Genomic DNA, 15831 nt, shown 5'->3' on the forward strand with positions numbered 1-15831 from the left:
GAGATGCACGATCAGCCTCGATGCACTGATCTACTCAACAATACCGTATATCCGGAGTCAAATCGATTCAGAGATTGACAAATGATGTAATTTGAAAGGAAGTAAATAACAAACTAGGTAGAATTGGATGCACGTACAGAATTTAGAAGATCTGAGTTTAAATCCCGGTTGAGGTAATATTTTTCGTAATAAATCATTTACACGTAGAAAAATACTTATAAGTAATACACCGAGAAAAATGTTTTGTTCTATGAACCAAAATTTTATTGCAACGATAAAAATTTGATTGAAATAAACCGAATAAAAATTTTTGATTAAAATGTACCAAATAAAACTATAATTTTATGCGAATTAAATGATTTAGTTATAAACAAATATTTTTGTTATTTACAAAGCAGAAAATCTATTTTGCAAAAACAAGTATGTTTGCCGTAAAAACAAAATATTTCATTGCTGTCAAAAAATGCCTCAACTAAATAGTTTTGCATTACATTTTTTTTCTACTGTATTTATTTTAAGTATTTCAAAAGTTCACATCTGCAATAAAATTTATTTCTTATCCAAAATATATTCTCTCTCTAGTAAAAGTTTAATATCTCAATCAAAGTTATTAAATAAAACAAATTCGATTTGCTTATTAGGTATATATAAAATCGTTCTTTCAATCAATTTTATAATATTCTTTGAAAGAAAATAAATTCTTGTTTAGAGTACATAACAATGAATTTTTCTAAAATTTATAATACGTATATTTTAAGATTATTAATAAATATTCTTCGTTAAAAATACCTATTACTTAAATAGAAAAAAATTAATAAAGTAGACAAACACATTTTTCTTAGTAACAGACATGATATTTTTTTGTTTTTTAAAAATACTTATTAGCATCAATATTAAATTGCTTGTCAATTTAATTTGTGATATCACTCCTTTAAGACCAAGTGATCAAGATCGATGAATAATCGGCGTACAGTTAATTTGAACTGGAAATTATATATGAATTCATAAGAAATAGACGAATCGCTTTGACTGAATGTGGCATTTTCCATTCATGTATGTCTAATTTTATTGGTCAATTTTTACCTAATATTTTAAATAACAAATTTAATCTATCAAATTATTTTGAAGCATGCTGAAACATTATATAGTGAAAAAAAAAAAGAAAATTGCATTACAAGCATCGTTATTGCGAATTCCTTTATCAAAAGTACTTGCCAGTTAAAAATCAGTTTTTTTACAACTGCGGGAGTCGAGAGAGCGTTCGGCGATTTTTTTTTACACAATAACGTTTCTCTTACTCGGCGCATTTTTTTTCCTTGGGTTGTACGCGGCTGGTTCGTTATTTGCACTCGCTGTTGCGATCGCGCTCTCATTGTTCCCGTATGCCAGTAACATTTTTTTGCGGCGCACGTAATTAACCGCGCAAATGTTCATATTCATCAAGGAACAATAACCTTGTTAGCTCGCGGTCGACCCGCGGCTCTATAGAATGTACAGTGCCCGGAAGGCATGGCGCGATTGATGTATTGGATTGATAAATATCGGGGAATGTCGAGCGTTTCAATAGTCGCCACAACATTTACAACTCCTGCTCGTAGGTGCGACCGCGCACTCCCGCAATTTTGCGCAAAATCAGATGGATTTCCTCTAACCGTAACTTTCGAGTTCCGAGACAATTTCGCGGCGTCTAATGATCGAAATCGCGGGCGTTGCTCTTCGAAATATTGGAAAAATGTCAGACGTTCCGCATGTATGCCTCGCGCCGTACTGCAGACTATAGATAGACTATCGGCGACGCACACTTGTTGAACGCGTGGTTTATCTTGGCCTATAGATCATTCAGAGTCTAACGAGTCTTCCCCAGTGTCTCTTCCCTTTGTTCCCTTGTTCACCTTATTCGTCTCCTTATTCGCGAAATTTTAGTCGCGATTAACGCGACGTTATTGCAACCAAGTCGTAGAATACTATGCAATTGTTTGCGTTATTTCAACTTTTTTTAAGGATTTATTTACAAAAGAGGTCATTTATTCTATATTAATATCCAATTTAAAGTTAAACGGCAGATGTGCAATGTTATTACTTTATTATTTCTTTTTTTAAAAAATCGCAATAAATATCTATAAAAGAAATGTGATAATCAGAAAAAAATCACCGAAAGTCGAAATGGGAAGATGTATGAATTATTGCGAAAAATGAAATTATTTGCTCCCAGTAGTAAAATTCAATTAGTTTCTTTATTTATTTCGTATGCCTAAGAAACTGCAAAATTACAAATTGTTTCGATAAAAAGATATGTATTATTGAAACTCTGTAATAAGCGCGTTCGAAGCTCTGCGCTCCAAATTATGCACCGTTTGCGCCATTCTCCATTCATCTTCGATCGAAATTTCCGTAAATATTTATCGATTATTGGATCTTCGTTTCAGAGAACTTCTCAGATCAATATTATCGCGGTACAAAGTTTCGAAATTCACAATGCGAACGAGATATCTGTCCGAGTGAGACACCTACTTCGAATTTTCGATCGAATTCCCTAGTCTCCCCAATTTGGTGGAAAGTGCATCGCGATAATATAGATACGTACGAAATTTCGCACGAATAGAAGGAACATGGCGGCGACAATGATTTGACTCCGCAAGCAGTAGTCTCAGTTGAGAGCTTCTCTCTCTCTCTCTCTCTCTCTGCTTCTGTCTTTCTCTCTCTGTTCCTGTATTATTCAAGTCGCCATTATTGGACCCCTTGGTCCGGCTGTGCGACACGCTCTCTCACCCCCGCGGGACGACGCAATTGCATCTGCTCGGAATGAGAGTAGACGAGAGGGGTAGGTCCACTACTCGCCGCGTATCGTAGCCGTACTGAAGGAGAATACCGTGGGCGTTTAACCCCTCGATGTGAACTTCGGATCTAGTTACTTAAGTTCGGTGCTCGTGTAAATAAAAGGAGGAGTGTAATTTATGGCCGAAGAGATATCGGGACGTATAGGGCCGCAGAAGGGGTGAGTAGCTGCGGGGGAGGAGGGAGAGTGGGAGGGCAATGGGGTAGCGATAGCTAGAGGACGGAATAAAAATGAAACGCGCACGGAGTCATTGATCCGGATGGGACAGAGTAAAATGGGAAAAGAAAGGAAAGGAAAGAAAAGGAAGTGAGCGAAGAATGGGTCGCAGCATTCTCCTTATTCTTTTAGGCATGAAATATTATTGTAATGATTCTCTGCCTTCGTCTCTCACATATCTGAGTCCAAGAAAGATATGTTTAGAAATTCTCTCTTTTTTCAAGACAGCAAAAGGTTCCAGGTCGCGCGCTTTTAAAATAAATTCAGTACTCCAGATGAGAACACGTGAAGTAACATTGATCTTCGACATTTATTTTCAAATAACTCTTTTACCAAAACAATCGAGTATAAAACTATAACGATATTCTCTGTAATAAAAGATTTATTGTTTCATTGCATCTTGAAGTAATTATATATTTCGAATTTTTAATTAACTTATAAAGCTTGAACTAGCAGTTGTATAAATTCACAATATTAGTAGGTATGAAGAACCGCCTGGTCAAATAATTCCACTCATGTGGATTTATTTTAAATAAAATAACAAAGTTTATTTTCTTAGCTGATAACATACACGATTTTCTCAAAATTAATAATCTCAAATTATTTCTCTTGTTCTCTCATGAGATACAGTCAGGTTTTAGCAAATTAAATAAACGTATTTCTAACGATAAATCAAAAGAGTAGTTAACCGATATATGAGTTAAATAAGTCAGTAAATTATGAATAATAAGGTAATTTCTCATTTTTATAAGCTGCAGCGATAATTTTAACGATAAATTAACGGGATCTTATCGCGAAACTTTAAGGCTCAATGCGAAACCCTACGGCGCAAACTTTTCTTCACGCGATTCCGAGGTCAGTACTCCAGACAGGCCGCCTCATATCGCGTCTGAATTAATATTTATCCGATGCGTTTTGTCTTAACGAGAGCACGCAAATCACGAGAGCCACGTAATTGTAGGTACCGGGGAGGATGGGAGGGAGGAGGGAGGGAGAGAAAATCGTTGAGAGTCGCAATCCCGTGGCCTGACATAAATTAGTCGTGGCTTAAATCCCGGTCTAATCCATCATAAATAACTCCGTACAGATGCGTGTACATGCGTGCGCATGGGGATTCCGTCCCCTAAATTATTTCGAAAAGATCGTGGCCCACGTGCTGCATCGTCGGACGCGTATACTATATACGCACGCAGTATATATCCGACTAGTGCTTAACCACCTGCCAAATACACGAGACATTTTTTAATCTGTATTGACGATTTATTCGTGCGGATCGAGCGCTCGATGGTCCGGTACTTTGTGAAGTCAAAATATTTCCGTTACTCTCACGCGTTTCTTTTTTAAATCTGCGTCCAGGTAAATAATCAGAATATTTTCTATCTTCCGAATGAAGGCTAATGATAACACAAATGACGTAAGTTAATTGACAATTGACAATTAGGTGATTAACATCTAATTTTCTTGTTAATCGTGTGAACTTGATCTGCATGATCAATGCTTCGCGATACAAGTCATGATGAAGAAATAAATTAATGTGTAAAATATACAAGGTGTTCCCGATTAAATCGCAAAATTTAAAATATGTGAATTTAGGATTTCAAAACAAATTTTTCAAACAAAATTTTTCTCTGGAATGTTACTCGCTTTGTTTAAGAGATACTGACTTTTCAAAACTTACAGAAGTATAGGAATGAATAATGTCGTAATATCTCTTGGTTTTATTTGTTCTGAAGTAAAAAGTGTATGAAGTCCTCATTAATGACCTCTTCAATCATTAAAACGGAGAATAATGCAAGTGTACGGAAGAAATATGGACGGACAGTGTCAGTCACTTGTCACTTGTCCTCTCATAGATAGATAAAATGTTCGTCTCAGGACTGGAAGCCATCACTTTGAACAAAACGTTTAATAATTCCATTTTAATTATTGAGAAGCAATAAAGGGGATAAACTAAGATTATTTCGATATTACTCATTCCTATAGTTCTGTATATTCTGTATAACTTGAGAAGTTAAAATCTCTTAAACACGAAGAAAAACCTCAGAGGAAAATTTTATTTATTTTGAATTAAATTCATATATTTTGGACATGGCGGTTTAACCTGGAAATACTTGCATAATAAATAATAAACAATAATAAATAAAAAGCAATAAAAAATGTTCAACAAATAAACAAAAAAGGTTACATAGTTTGTCAAAATGAATCTTGGTACTTAATAATATTTTTATGAAAATTCTTTAGTGTTTTGAAAATGTTCATTAGCATCAGTAATTAAATTGCTTGTTAATTTAATGTGTGGTACATTACGTAAGTACGTACTCCAGCTTCAATTTAGAACTGTGTCAAGAGCAACAAATAATTGACGCGCAGTTTACTTGAACTGGAAATTCATTAAAAAATATTAGCTATCAAGGTTCGTCTATATAATATTATATAATAAATATTAAATCGCGTTGTACAATAAATAATGATATATAAAATATGCAATAAATAATTAAAATTAGCAATTCATTAAATATCCAAAGTTTGGCTCTCGATAATCATTCAAAAGTACGAGAAAACTGTGGCTGAACGAGCGATACATCTGGTCGCGAACTTTAATTGTCAATAATAAATGTTAAATGCCCTATCCGAACTCCGTCTCAAAGTCATAGCTGCGTTGTGCAATACCGCTACGTCGAACCCCGGATCTTTAATATTAATGGATAAGTTAGTAGACACCCTCTTTCCTCGAGATGTAATGATGTCGATGATGGGCGGCGGTGTCCTTACAGATGCTACGCACCCACGTATTCCCTATGTTTGGGCACGTATATGTATATATCGAATGCGAGCAGGTGAATAGAAGCGAATATGTCTCTCTAGGGTCTCCGTAGTCACCTTGCCTTTTAACACATTATTGTGTCAAAAAAAATGAGATATTCTGTTCGGAAAACGAGATGAGCGTTACATAAGATAAAATATCTTTTGACTAGGACTCGCGATAATTAACGGATGGATACAAACGCGCGAAAGGTGAACGTTTGTGAGTTTTATTGTTAAAAAAAAAAAAAAAGAAAAGAAAAGAAAGAAACTGGCGCAATCTACGCATTTCTCCCAATTAAGTTTATTAATTCATCGGCAGTTTCGCGACTGTTGAAGGATTTCTTTCGCATCGTGCCGTTTCATCGTTTGCAATTGCTTATCGGGCGCGCGTAACCAGATCGATAATTACGTGTTACTTAATTACTCGTTTCTGCCGGAGCATCAAGTCGCATCGGGGCATGAACGCGAGATCAATTAATTATACCTGACTTGCGCGCCGCCGTGGTATTTCTCCGTTCGGTAATAACATCTCGTAACGCCCGTAGCTATTAAAACTCTCTCGAAGCGAGACGGCAATCGCGCAAACTCCATTAAGACGCGCGCGCTCTCCGTCGTGTTCCCCGCTATACATCACTACCGCGCTAAGCTTTAAATCGGTCACAAAATTTATATTGAAACATCTGTCGGATGGCCATTCTCTCGTAAACGCTCGTAAATTCTACTCGCAAGAAGCAATGATTACTAAACAAAGTTTTTGCACCTGCCGCAGTAGGTACTTATTGTTGAGTACCTGAGAAAGATCGTGATATTCTGTAGCGAAGCTCCTTAACGAGAAGCAATTTGTTGTTTTAGTGTTGCACGAAGCATTTAATGACGGTCCGATAATTTGAATTAAAAAAGGAACTTGGAAAACTGGATCCATTTACGAGTTTCGGCTGGAATAACTTCCACATTGTATGTATTTTCTTTTAAAAGATTTTGAAACGATTTCAAACGATTAAAAAAGCGCTTATTAATTTCTTTTAATTATTTAGTGAATGAGAAATTTTTTTAAATTGCGAACATAGCTTATTTGTACTAATGCTGTAATATAAAAATTTTAACAATATAATTAAACACGTCTGATAAGTTTATCTATGAGTTGTATTAATTTTTATTCAAAGTATAAAAATATAGAAACAATGTTAGTGTAAAATATTCTTGTATATATATATATACATTTTTTTTTTTGAGTTCATTATTTGTTTACATGTAATGTATCAAAAATTATTCTGATTTATATTTTCAGGATCGAAGAAAGGTTTTCAAATAAAAAAGAGCTTTATCTTAACTATTTTAACGAAATCAGCCAAGTCAACTGCTGTTTTTTACTTTGTTAGCCAATGAATATAATTATCATATACGTTTTATACATATATATATATATATAATATAGAAGAACCCCATCTCATCACTGGAATTCTGAAAGATCAATCTCCATTCCCTTAGATAAGTAAAGGTGTAATCCGCTCAGGTCCGGCTAAAGCGATTATGCTTCGCGGCTTCTTCTAATCTAGTCTCGAACGGATAGAGGAAACATGAAGAAATGGAAAGAGGCGCAGAGAAGGCAGTGCGGGAACAAAAAACAAACAACTCCCGTCCGGTTTTCCTGCCGCGTTCTACGCGATCCTTCCTTCTCATCGTCGCTACCGGCATTTTCCGTGGTATCGATATGAAGGGAAAAAAATGAGGTAGACGGGGCGAGGACGAATCGTGATAACTAGGGCGTAATGCGGGCAGAGAGCTATAGATGGAAGGGAGACACGAAATGGAGAGCACTCTCGATTTGCCGGTGGCTCGATCTTCCCGGTCGATCTTTTGTCAGAAGCCAGTTTCTCGTAGAAAAGGGGCACCACGATGGAGGCGGCGTATAAGGGCGGGAGGTACACGGAACATAGAAAGAAGAGAAGAGCAGCAGCGGGGGTGGGAAAAATGGCGAATCTCGCTAACAAGCTTTCGAGGAAACTTGTGGGAAACAAGCTCGAGGCTGGTTTCGTAGCTCAAGTGTACTCGAGCGGAGAAAGCTGAGCGTGCACACGCGTGTATTCTCTTTCTTTTTTTTTTATTTCTTTCTCTCTCTCTCTCTCTCTATCTTTCTCTCTGCTCTCTTTTTTCACTTCTTTTCCGGGATCGTCCCCTTGCCCCCTTCTCAAACTCTCTCGTCCTTTCTCTCGTTCTCTCATTCTGTTTTGCGTAACACGCACGCTACATCGACGCTCAAGCGTGCTCGAGTGCTCCACCCTTTACACCGTGATGTTCTCTCGAAAATCCAACCCTTTTTCAGCCAGGCCGACCAATGGATGCTCCCGCTACCATCAGTTGTATTCGCCAATACCCTCATCGTTTTTTTCGTTATTCGTCATTCGAACGGTTGAAAATTTTATTCGTTTCCCTTTACATATCCTCTCTTCGAATAATCTCTTCGGGCCACTTCCGGCACACTCACGCAGACTGTTCTCTAGAACGAAAAGATCCGCTCTCTCTGCTTCGTTTGGTTGTTTCTCTTGGCTTCCTAGCCTCTTCTAACCACAATATTCCCGTTGATATCACGGCGCTCTTTCAATTCCGACCGAATTTGCCGGAGTGCTGCCAGTTCTCGAGCGCTGTTGTACACAATATTACGTACGCAGTCCTTAAGGGATCTAGATATTCATGAAATTTTTATATACGTATCTGTTTGAATTTCAGATTTATCTCCTTTTTGTTTTCATTTAAGTTTCTCTTCTTTACTTTGTATCATTATCATTATTTATTAAGAATACGTAGCAATGCAAATGCAATGATTTTAGTATGATATTATATATATCTGAAGAATAATAATTAAATTCAAAAGAAAGTATAATGAAGGTAATCTAAATAACGGCTCAATTCTCAATTCTCTTTGGTAAAAAATGTTCTCGTTGTGAGGAAAAATAATACACGTGTACAATGAGAAAGAAATTGCTATTTATAACGTGTTACTATAATTGTGATTATTACTGCTATAATGTTAGTAATAATAATTATATGTATATAATGTAATTATATATATGTTGGATATAACAGGGCAATAAGAATCAAGCATAATAATTAATAAAAAATTTTTTGCAATTACAACATTATGTTGTCTCTGAGGATGGCTCAAAAGTGAGCCGAAATGTAAGAGGATTAATTATTAATAAAGTCATTTTGCTAACCGTATTGGTTTGCACAAGAATTACCGTGACTCCTATTGTCCTGTTATATCCAACCATTTTGTATCATTAAGGAGTCTTTAAGAATTAATTTATATTATATATATATGTATAGTTTTATTAACAATACATAGTTGAAAACAAAAAATAACTATATGATTATAATTATCATAACATTATAAGTAATTATAGTCACAATTATTAAAAATGTTTTAATTTTTCTCTCAGTGCAGCGCAGTACGCGACCATATAACGCAACGACGTTCTCCGTCCTTCAGCCCTTTACTCTCCGTTCCATTCGTCGGACATTTTCAGTTCCCAAGTGACTGTGTGGAATCCTCGTAACGCCTTTATTACTTATTTGGCCAGAAAGAACTACGCGAGAATGCGAAGAATGTGTGTTTTTTCGCCGAAACGAACGAGAAGTTAACGCGACGCGTATCCTGCGTCGGTTTCGCGCGCGGTACGAGCTACTAGTGATGCGTGTGCATATAGATGAGACCGGAACTAGGCGTGTAAACAAACAGACAAACAAGTCGCATTCAACATCCCGCGGATTGTTCTGTGAATTTTGCAGCAGTCATATTCATTTCTGAGATTGGCTTCTTTCAGCTTAGCGTGCGCTCGCTCGCTCCGTCGTCGCGTCGGTGCTAGAAAAAGGGAGGAACGCGATTCCATCTATCGGAGATGCGAAGGGAGGCACCGAAATGAAAATCGGAGCGAGAGAACGAAACAACGAGGCGCGGCTACTAAATAAAAGAGAGGAGAAAGAACCGAAAGTGAACGTCCGGATCGATCGATTCATCTTGCCAGCAAAAATTCGCCGCGATTTCGCCGCATCGACATATGCCTACATTTTGCGGAAAAGCCGCTCGCCGATAGAATCTAGTCCAGTCCGCGAAATTATATCTATCCATCAGGAAATCGATCGTCGGGCGCGCCTTATCTCACGACATTTGGATAGGATAAGAAGAGAATAATTTATGGATTCACCCGAAAATGATGCGCGGCGCGATGCTAAGAAGATACAATATTAATAGGAGCTCGAGAAACGACAAGACTTGTTTGGCACACGTATCCTTGACTTAGCTATCTGATCTATCTCGTGAAACTCTCTCGGGAAACTTACGATCTCTCTATTGTCCCGCTTGCAAATATTACGGAAGTTGCTTCCCAGCAGAATTTACGATCCCCCTCCCCCACTCCTCCCACAGGAAGACGCTACAATTTTCTCGAAAATTTTTTAACAATCACAATGTGTCGTACAATCGAACGGATTCATACAAAGTACGTATTATCTCGTTATTATACATAAAAATTTAAGAAAAATTCAGATAGACTTTACGGCTTTTCTCAGAATCCCGCACGTCCATTTATCTCCGATATCTTCCGTTGTCCCAAACACTTTTAATGGGGTCCCATTTATAAAGCTTTTATCATATCTCTCGTATGCAATCTTAATTTCATTCCTCCGGGAATTGTCTGTGTTTCTTCGAATATTTTTTTTTTTTAAGTAATTGGGTAATTCCCGTGTTATCGCAGACTGTCGGTGAACGACCGGGGTTAAAAAAATATTGTTAGATAATATAATATCGCGTCTTACAAGCCTGCTTCTCATTCGGGATAACCGTCGAATATTATGAAAAATTAACTTAAAGGAGGTGAATTATCCTGGCACGGTGTTCCCATTGCGTGCCACCTTAATTTGGCGGTACCTTAACGACAGCGCGGCACACATTAAAGCAAGCACACATTAAATCGCGGCTATTTTCGGAAAGATAAGTCCTTCTCCTTTTCTTTCTCTCGTCTTCTCTTTCGCGATGGGCTTCTCTTGGAACGCCGCGACGTTCCAACGCAGAAAGGGATCGCGCAGAAAGATATCCGCAACATCTCATAAACATGAAATCAATTTTAATCCTTGCCAGGCAGTCGCCCGCGCGTCTATTTATAAGCTCTAAACCCGCTTCCTGTACGGACATTTTCGAGATTGCGCTGGATTTTATTTTGTCCTTTATTTCGGTCAAAGAGGTGTTTAGGAAGGAATGTGTTCAGGAATTCGAATTATTTTATTGCTGTTGTTCACCGATAATTGTTAACAAAAATAAAATGAAACCTGGGTTCATCCTGGGATGAAGTTCTTGAACGCAGTCTTAAAATTCCATACAGCACAAATCTTCAATGAGATTAAAGTTTGAGTTTTAAAGACATCAAGAGGATGTTCTGTACATCCTAAGGATATAGGATATAGTTCCTAGAATGTCTTTTGAATAAAATGTGTTACGTAGGAATCGATTTTCTGCTTCTTTATTCCGAAAAAGTGGAAAAATAATATATCGTGTATTTCCCTATATATGTACATCTTACATTAGATTTAAAAGCTTGTGTCCATAATACCAGAAATCAATCCGAGATCTCATACGAAGAAAGAATTAATCAATTACATTGGTAATGAATCATGTAATCGAATGGTTACAATGTGATTTGTTAATTCTTTCTCTGTCCAAGAAATCTCGGAACGATTTCTAGCATCGTGAGCACAAATAAATTATAAGATAATCTATAATTAATTTTAAAAATATATTTTATTTTTATTTACTAATAATATTAATAGAATTTTAAAGAAAAAATTTAATAATTGTAATAAAAATTAATAAATTTTTATATAGGTAACTATAAGTTTTAATTTTTTAAAGAAATATTATTTAGAATTTTTAAGACGACGGATCTTTAAGTTGATGACATCAGAGAAGTGAGAAAACACATAACGGAATATTCTTAAAAAATATATTAAATAAAAATATTTTTCAATAAAACAATATTTGCATTTGATAGAGTACACTTATAAAATATATCGAAGACTTTCCATTTATTTCAGAATAGACAAATCATATTTATATCAATTTGACAGCTGTCATTTGTTTTGTTTTCTGAGGCATAATACAATTTCAAATAGTTTTATTTATTGTAGATTATCGAAACACAAGAGAAGTTTTCAATATATTTCACAAATCTATTCTAACAATTGCAAGTGATATTTTATTAAAAAATATTCACATTTTAATGTATAGTGCAACAATTTCCTTTATGTATCTTTCTCGTTCTGACGTCACAATCATCCAAGATGCATCCTATATACGATGAATATAATAGGCAAGAGCCTCCAGAGAATACATTAAAAGAAATGCTTTAAATGGACAATTTTGTAATAATTTCGCATCCATTCGACAGCTTAGTTTTCTTTTCAGAAATTATCTGCGAATTAGCCTCTGATTTGTTCTTTTCTCCTATTTTCTCCCGCGAAACGCACGCGGGCGCCGCGCGCCGGTCAGTCGCAGCCGACCGATTGTCTCGACTGGAAAATTTAATTAAACTCACGTATAGCTGTAAATTATCACACTATCGACAGGGATGTCAGGTGGAACCCTAACGCACGGTCTGGGCGCGGGGAGGGGGTTCGAGGGGGAGGAGAGCGCGAACAGCGTAAAGTAAAGGGAGCGGCAGGGATCGCGTCAGTGTGGTATAGTAATACATTTCGTGTTGTGGTTGCTGTTAGCACCGTTAAACTAGCCTTTACTGTTCCGCCTCAGCCTTTGAACGTCGCCGACTACTCGGCCGCGGCCAGCAGCCGTGAGCAATAAAACGCGTTCACCATAAAATGCCGCGTCTCCACCGAGCACCAGAGCTGCGTGACCTCGACTGTTGCCCCCTTCCTCATCGTCACACAAAATACGTTGTTCTTACTCGTATGACCGAGTCACGCTTCGTCTACAACTTTCGTGCGACACGTTTAGTCGCACGCGCAGAAAAATCTACTGATAAAATTATGACTCCATCAACATAGCCTAGATTTAGGACCGAACTTGCGGCCGTCTGAATCTAAGTTTCGTTTCGTCTAACACGAGTTCGAGATCAAGTATTCCGGCTTATTTCCATCAAAATGTATTAGGTGTTGGAATTAATTCGTAGCGTTTTTAATGAAAGAATGTTATTTATTTCACATGAGCATTAAAAAATGCATTAATAAAAGTACTTCCCATCACTTCCCATCTCTTGTAAAACGCTACGAATTAATTCCAACATCTAATAGATTAACTTTAATCTCGGGTTAATTTACTCTTTATCTGAGTAATCTCGGTTCAACAAACTCTTCTTTATCTAATTCTAAGTATTATAAAAAGATGAAGAACAAGTTGAAGATTAAAGTTAGTTCTACATTGGTAGAAATGGGCACTATTCTTAGAACTAGAAGAAGATAAAAAGTAAGTTAAATCGAGATTAAAGTTAATCTACATTGGTAGAAACGGACATAATCGCAACTCGATGTTAAATCTTAGATAATGATAAAGATACTTAAACGAACTTAAATAGTACAAATATTTTTTGAAAGATATTAAACCCGCTAATGATATAAAAGATATTTTCTAACAAGCTTTTTCAAGAAGCTTTTACAAGAAAATAAATGATTCTTATTTTTATCTGAAGTAAGCTATAAACTTAGTTTACAGTGGTCTGTAAATCGTTTACACAAGACTTTCTTGCAAAATATATTTCTAAATTCCAAAAATAAAATTGTAATATAGATGCTTGGAATTTTCATTTCCAATTTATTTATCTTGGAGTCTGTATCTCTCATACAATTTCTTGATAAAATTTATTTTTCTTAGTCTTTGATACCGGTAGTATTGATAATATCTATATAAAGTGTTCTTTTTCCAAATAATTCAGATCAACAATTTTATAAATAATAGCTCTCTGTGTGTGTTACATGAAATCGATCCTTGGACGAAAGCGATCAAGCGTAATCGAGCGAATGATCGACCGATACGATAAGTCTCGAGAAGCACGTGAAGGGCCATTGTTCAAAGGATACCGATACTTACGAAAGAATGATCTACAGTCGCTTTGAATATATTCTTTCCCAATATATGTCGCAATATGTAACGTACATTCAATTTGCTACGATATTTTTCACGTTTAATTCGCTTATTCTATTTATATTTTTTTAATTTCTCGTATAAGTAAAATGTCATGTTTGAGAACGTAAATTACACACGCAGCCTGAGAAACTCTGTTTTACTAGACACAGAAATTATATAATGTAGAAATCGATAGCCTGAATCTATTGTATGCCGAAAGAGTAACTCATAAAGTAGGCTGCTCGGTGCATACGCGATCACGAATTACCACGATATAAGAAATGGATCATAATACTCGTGCACGAAATAACATGGTGCAAATTCCACGATTTTGCATGTATTGTTTTTTTATATTAAAAAATAAGTCTTATATCATGCTCGCGCGCACGTCTGATTACCCTGATCAACTGATTACACTGAAATTGTATCTGTACTAAAACTATTGATTCTTATTAATTTTTCGATATTTTTATTGATAGCAAATGTATCAATAAAAATAAATTTTAGTTCTAGTTTTTAGTCATGATATACTAATTGTAAGTTTGAAAAATTTGGGTTTAATACATAAATTAAATGATATTATTGTCCAATAGTCCAATCGTTTTATAATAGGAGTATGAATAGTCATTTTCGATATAATTTGCTGCTTGTTGAAAACGAATTTGTTGGCCAAATTTGGCTGTCATGACACAATTTTGAGAAAAATTTCGTCAAAAAGATATAAAAATTTACGATGTAACTTTTAGCTTTAAAATACATTTTGATTCATTTCGATATTATTTTTCGTTTCTGAAATATATTAGTTATTATTTGAAAATAGCTCTTTTCCCATATAATACATGCATTATTACATAGGAAAAGAGTTACCTTTAAATTAATATATCTCGAAAACGAAAAATTATATTGAAATGCACCAAAATACATTTTAAAGCTGAAAGTTGATACTTTCATGTAATATTAACGAAATTTAGAGATAAAATTTGTTGCCACAACATCATAAAGATCGTCGTATTTTGCATCTTAGACGTCATTTTTCTTACAAGTGCTAAATAATCCAAACAACGAATTCGTGTTCGCACACAGCAGATAAAAATACATTGGAAATGTCTATCACATTTGCAATATAAAAAAAGATCAAATTTTATTGTCGAGTATTACCGTTATATGAAATGCCGCAGCGATGCTGTGAAAAATTCATAAAGTAATTCTACTGATGCGGTTATAGGAATAAAGCCTTGTCTTTATGAAACGAACGACGCTCCTTTTTCTTAAATTACGAGCTATAGAGAATATTATATAACTATAGAGAATAGAACGAACTTGCTGCCTACAGCAATTCTTCTGCTTTAACAAAGAAAAAGGAAAAAAGAAAAAGCTGCACGCGGAATACACATCCGGTCGTGCATCCGTTCTTCGCGTTCTCCCTGACTCGTCCGAAGCTGACCGTCAAAGATAACGTACGGCGCGCTTCCGAAAAATCTTGTCTTTGAAGTGATGCGGCCAAAGCGCGAGGGCGTTCGCTCGAAGCGTGCGATGCTGCTGTGCGTTTACGCATCTCGAGGCAAGGATTTTTATTTCGAGAACGTATATCTATCGCGTCTTGCGTCTTAGGTAGAATCTCGGGTAGAACACAAGCGACGATGTAGCATGTAGCACGATGTCTCGAAATGAATCTGTTCAGCCACTGTAAACTCAATGGCGGATTCTTCCTACGCAAGGATTTACGAAAGACACTGCTTTTGTCACAAATTTATAATTTTTATTTTATCTTGAAACTAACGTGGTTCTAATATTAACACATATAAAAAATAAGAGCATAAAAAACCACAGCACAAGTTATAGTTTG

At 36.0% G+C, this 15831-nt stretch overlaps 1 protein-coding gene across 1 annotated transcript in view; it reads left to right on the forward strand.

Annotated features, from left to right (window-relative positions):
• LOC105151550 (protein Wnt-4) overlaps nucleotides 1-15831 on the forward strand; it is a 52792-nt gene that overhangs the window by 11831 nt on the left and 25130 nt on the right. The window lies entirely within an intron of this gene.

Source organism: Acromyrmex echinatior, chromosome 15 (assembly GCF_024713525.1).
Source record: "Acromyrmex echinatior isolate Ae372 chromosome 15, ASM2471352v2, whole genome shotgun sequence".
In the NCBI taxonomy this organism is placed as follows: domain Eukaryota; kingdom Metazoa; phylum Arthropoda; class Insecta; order Hymenoptera; family Formicidae; genus Acromyrmex; species Acromyrmex echinatior.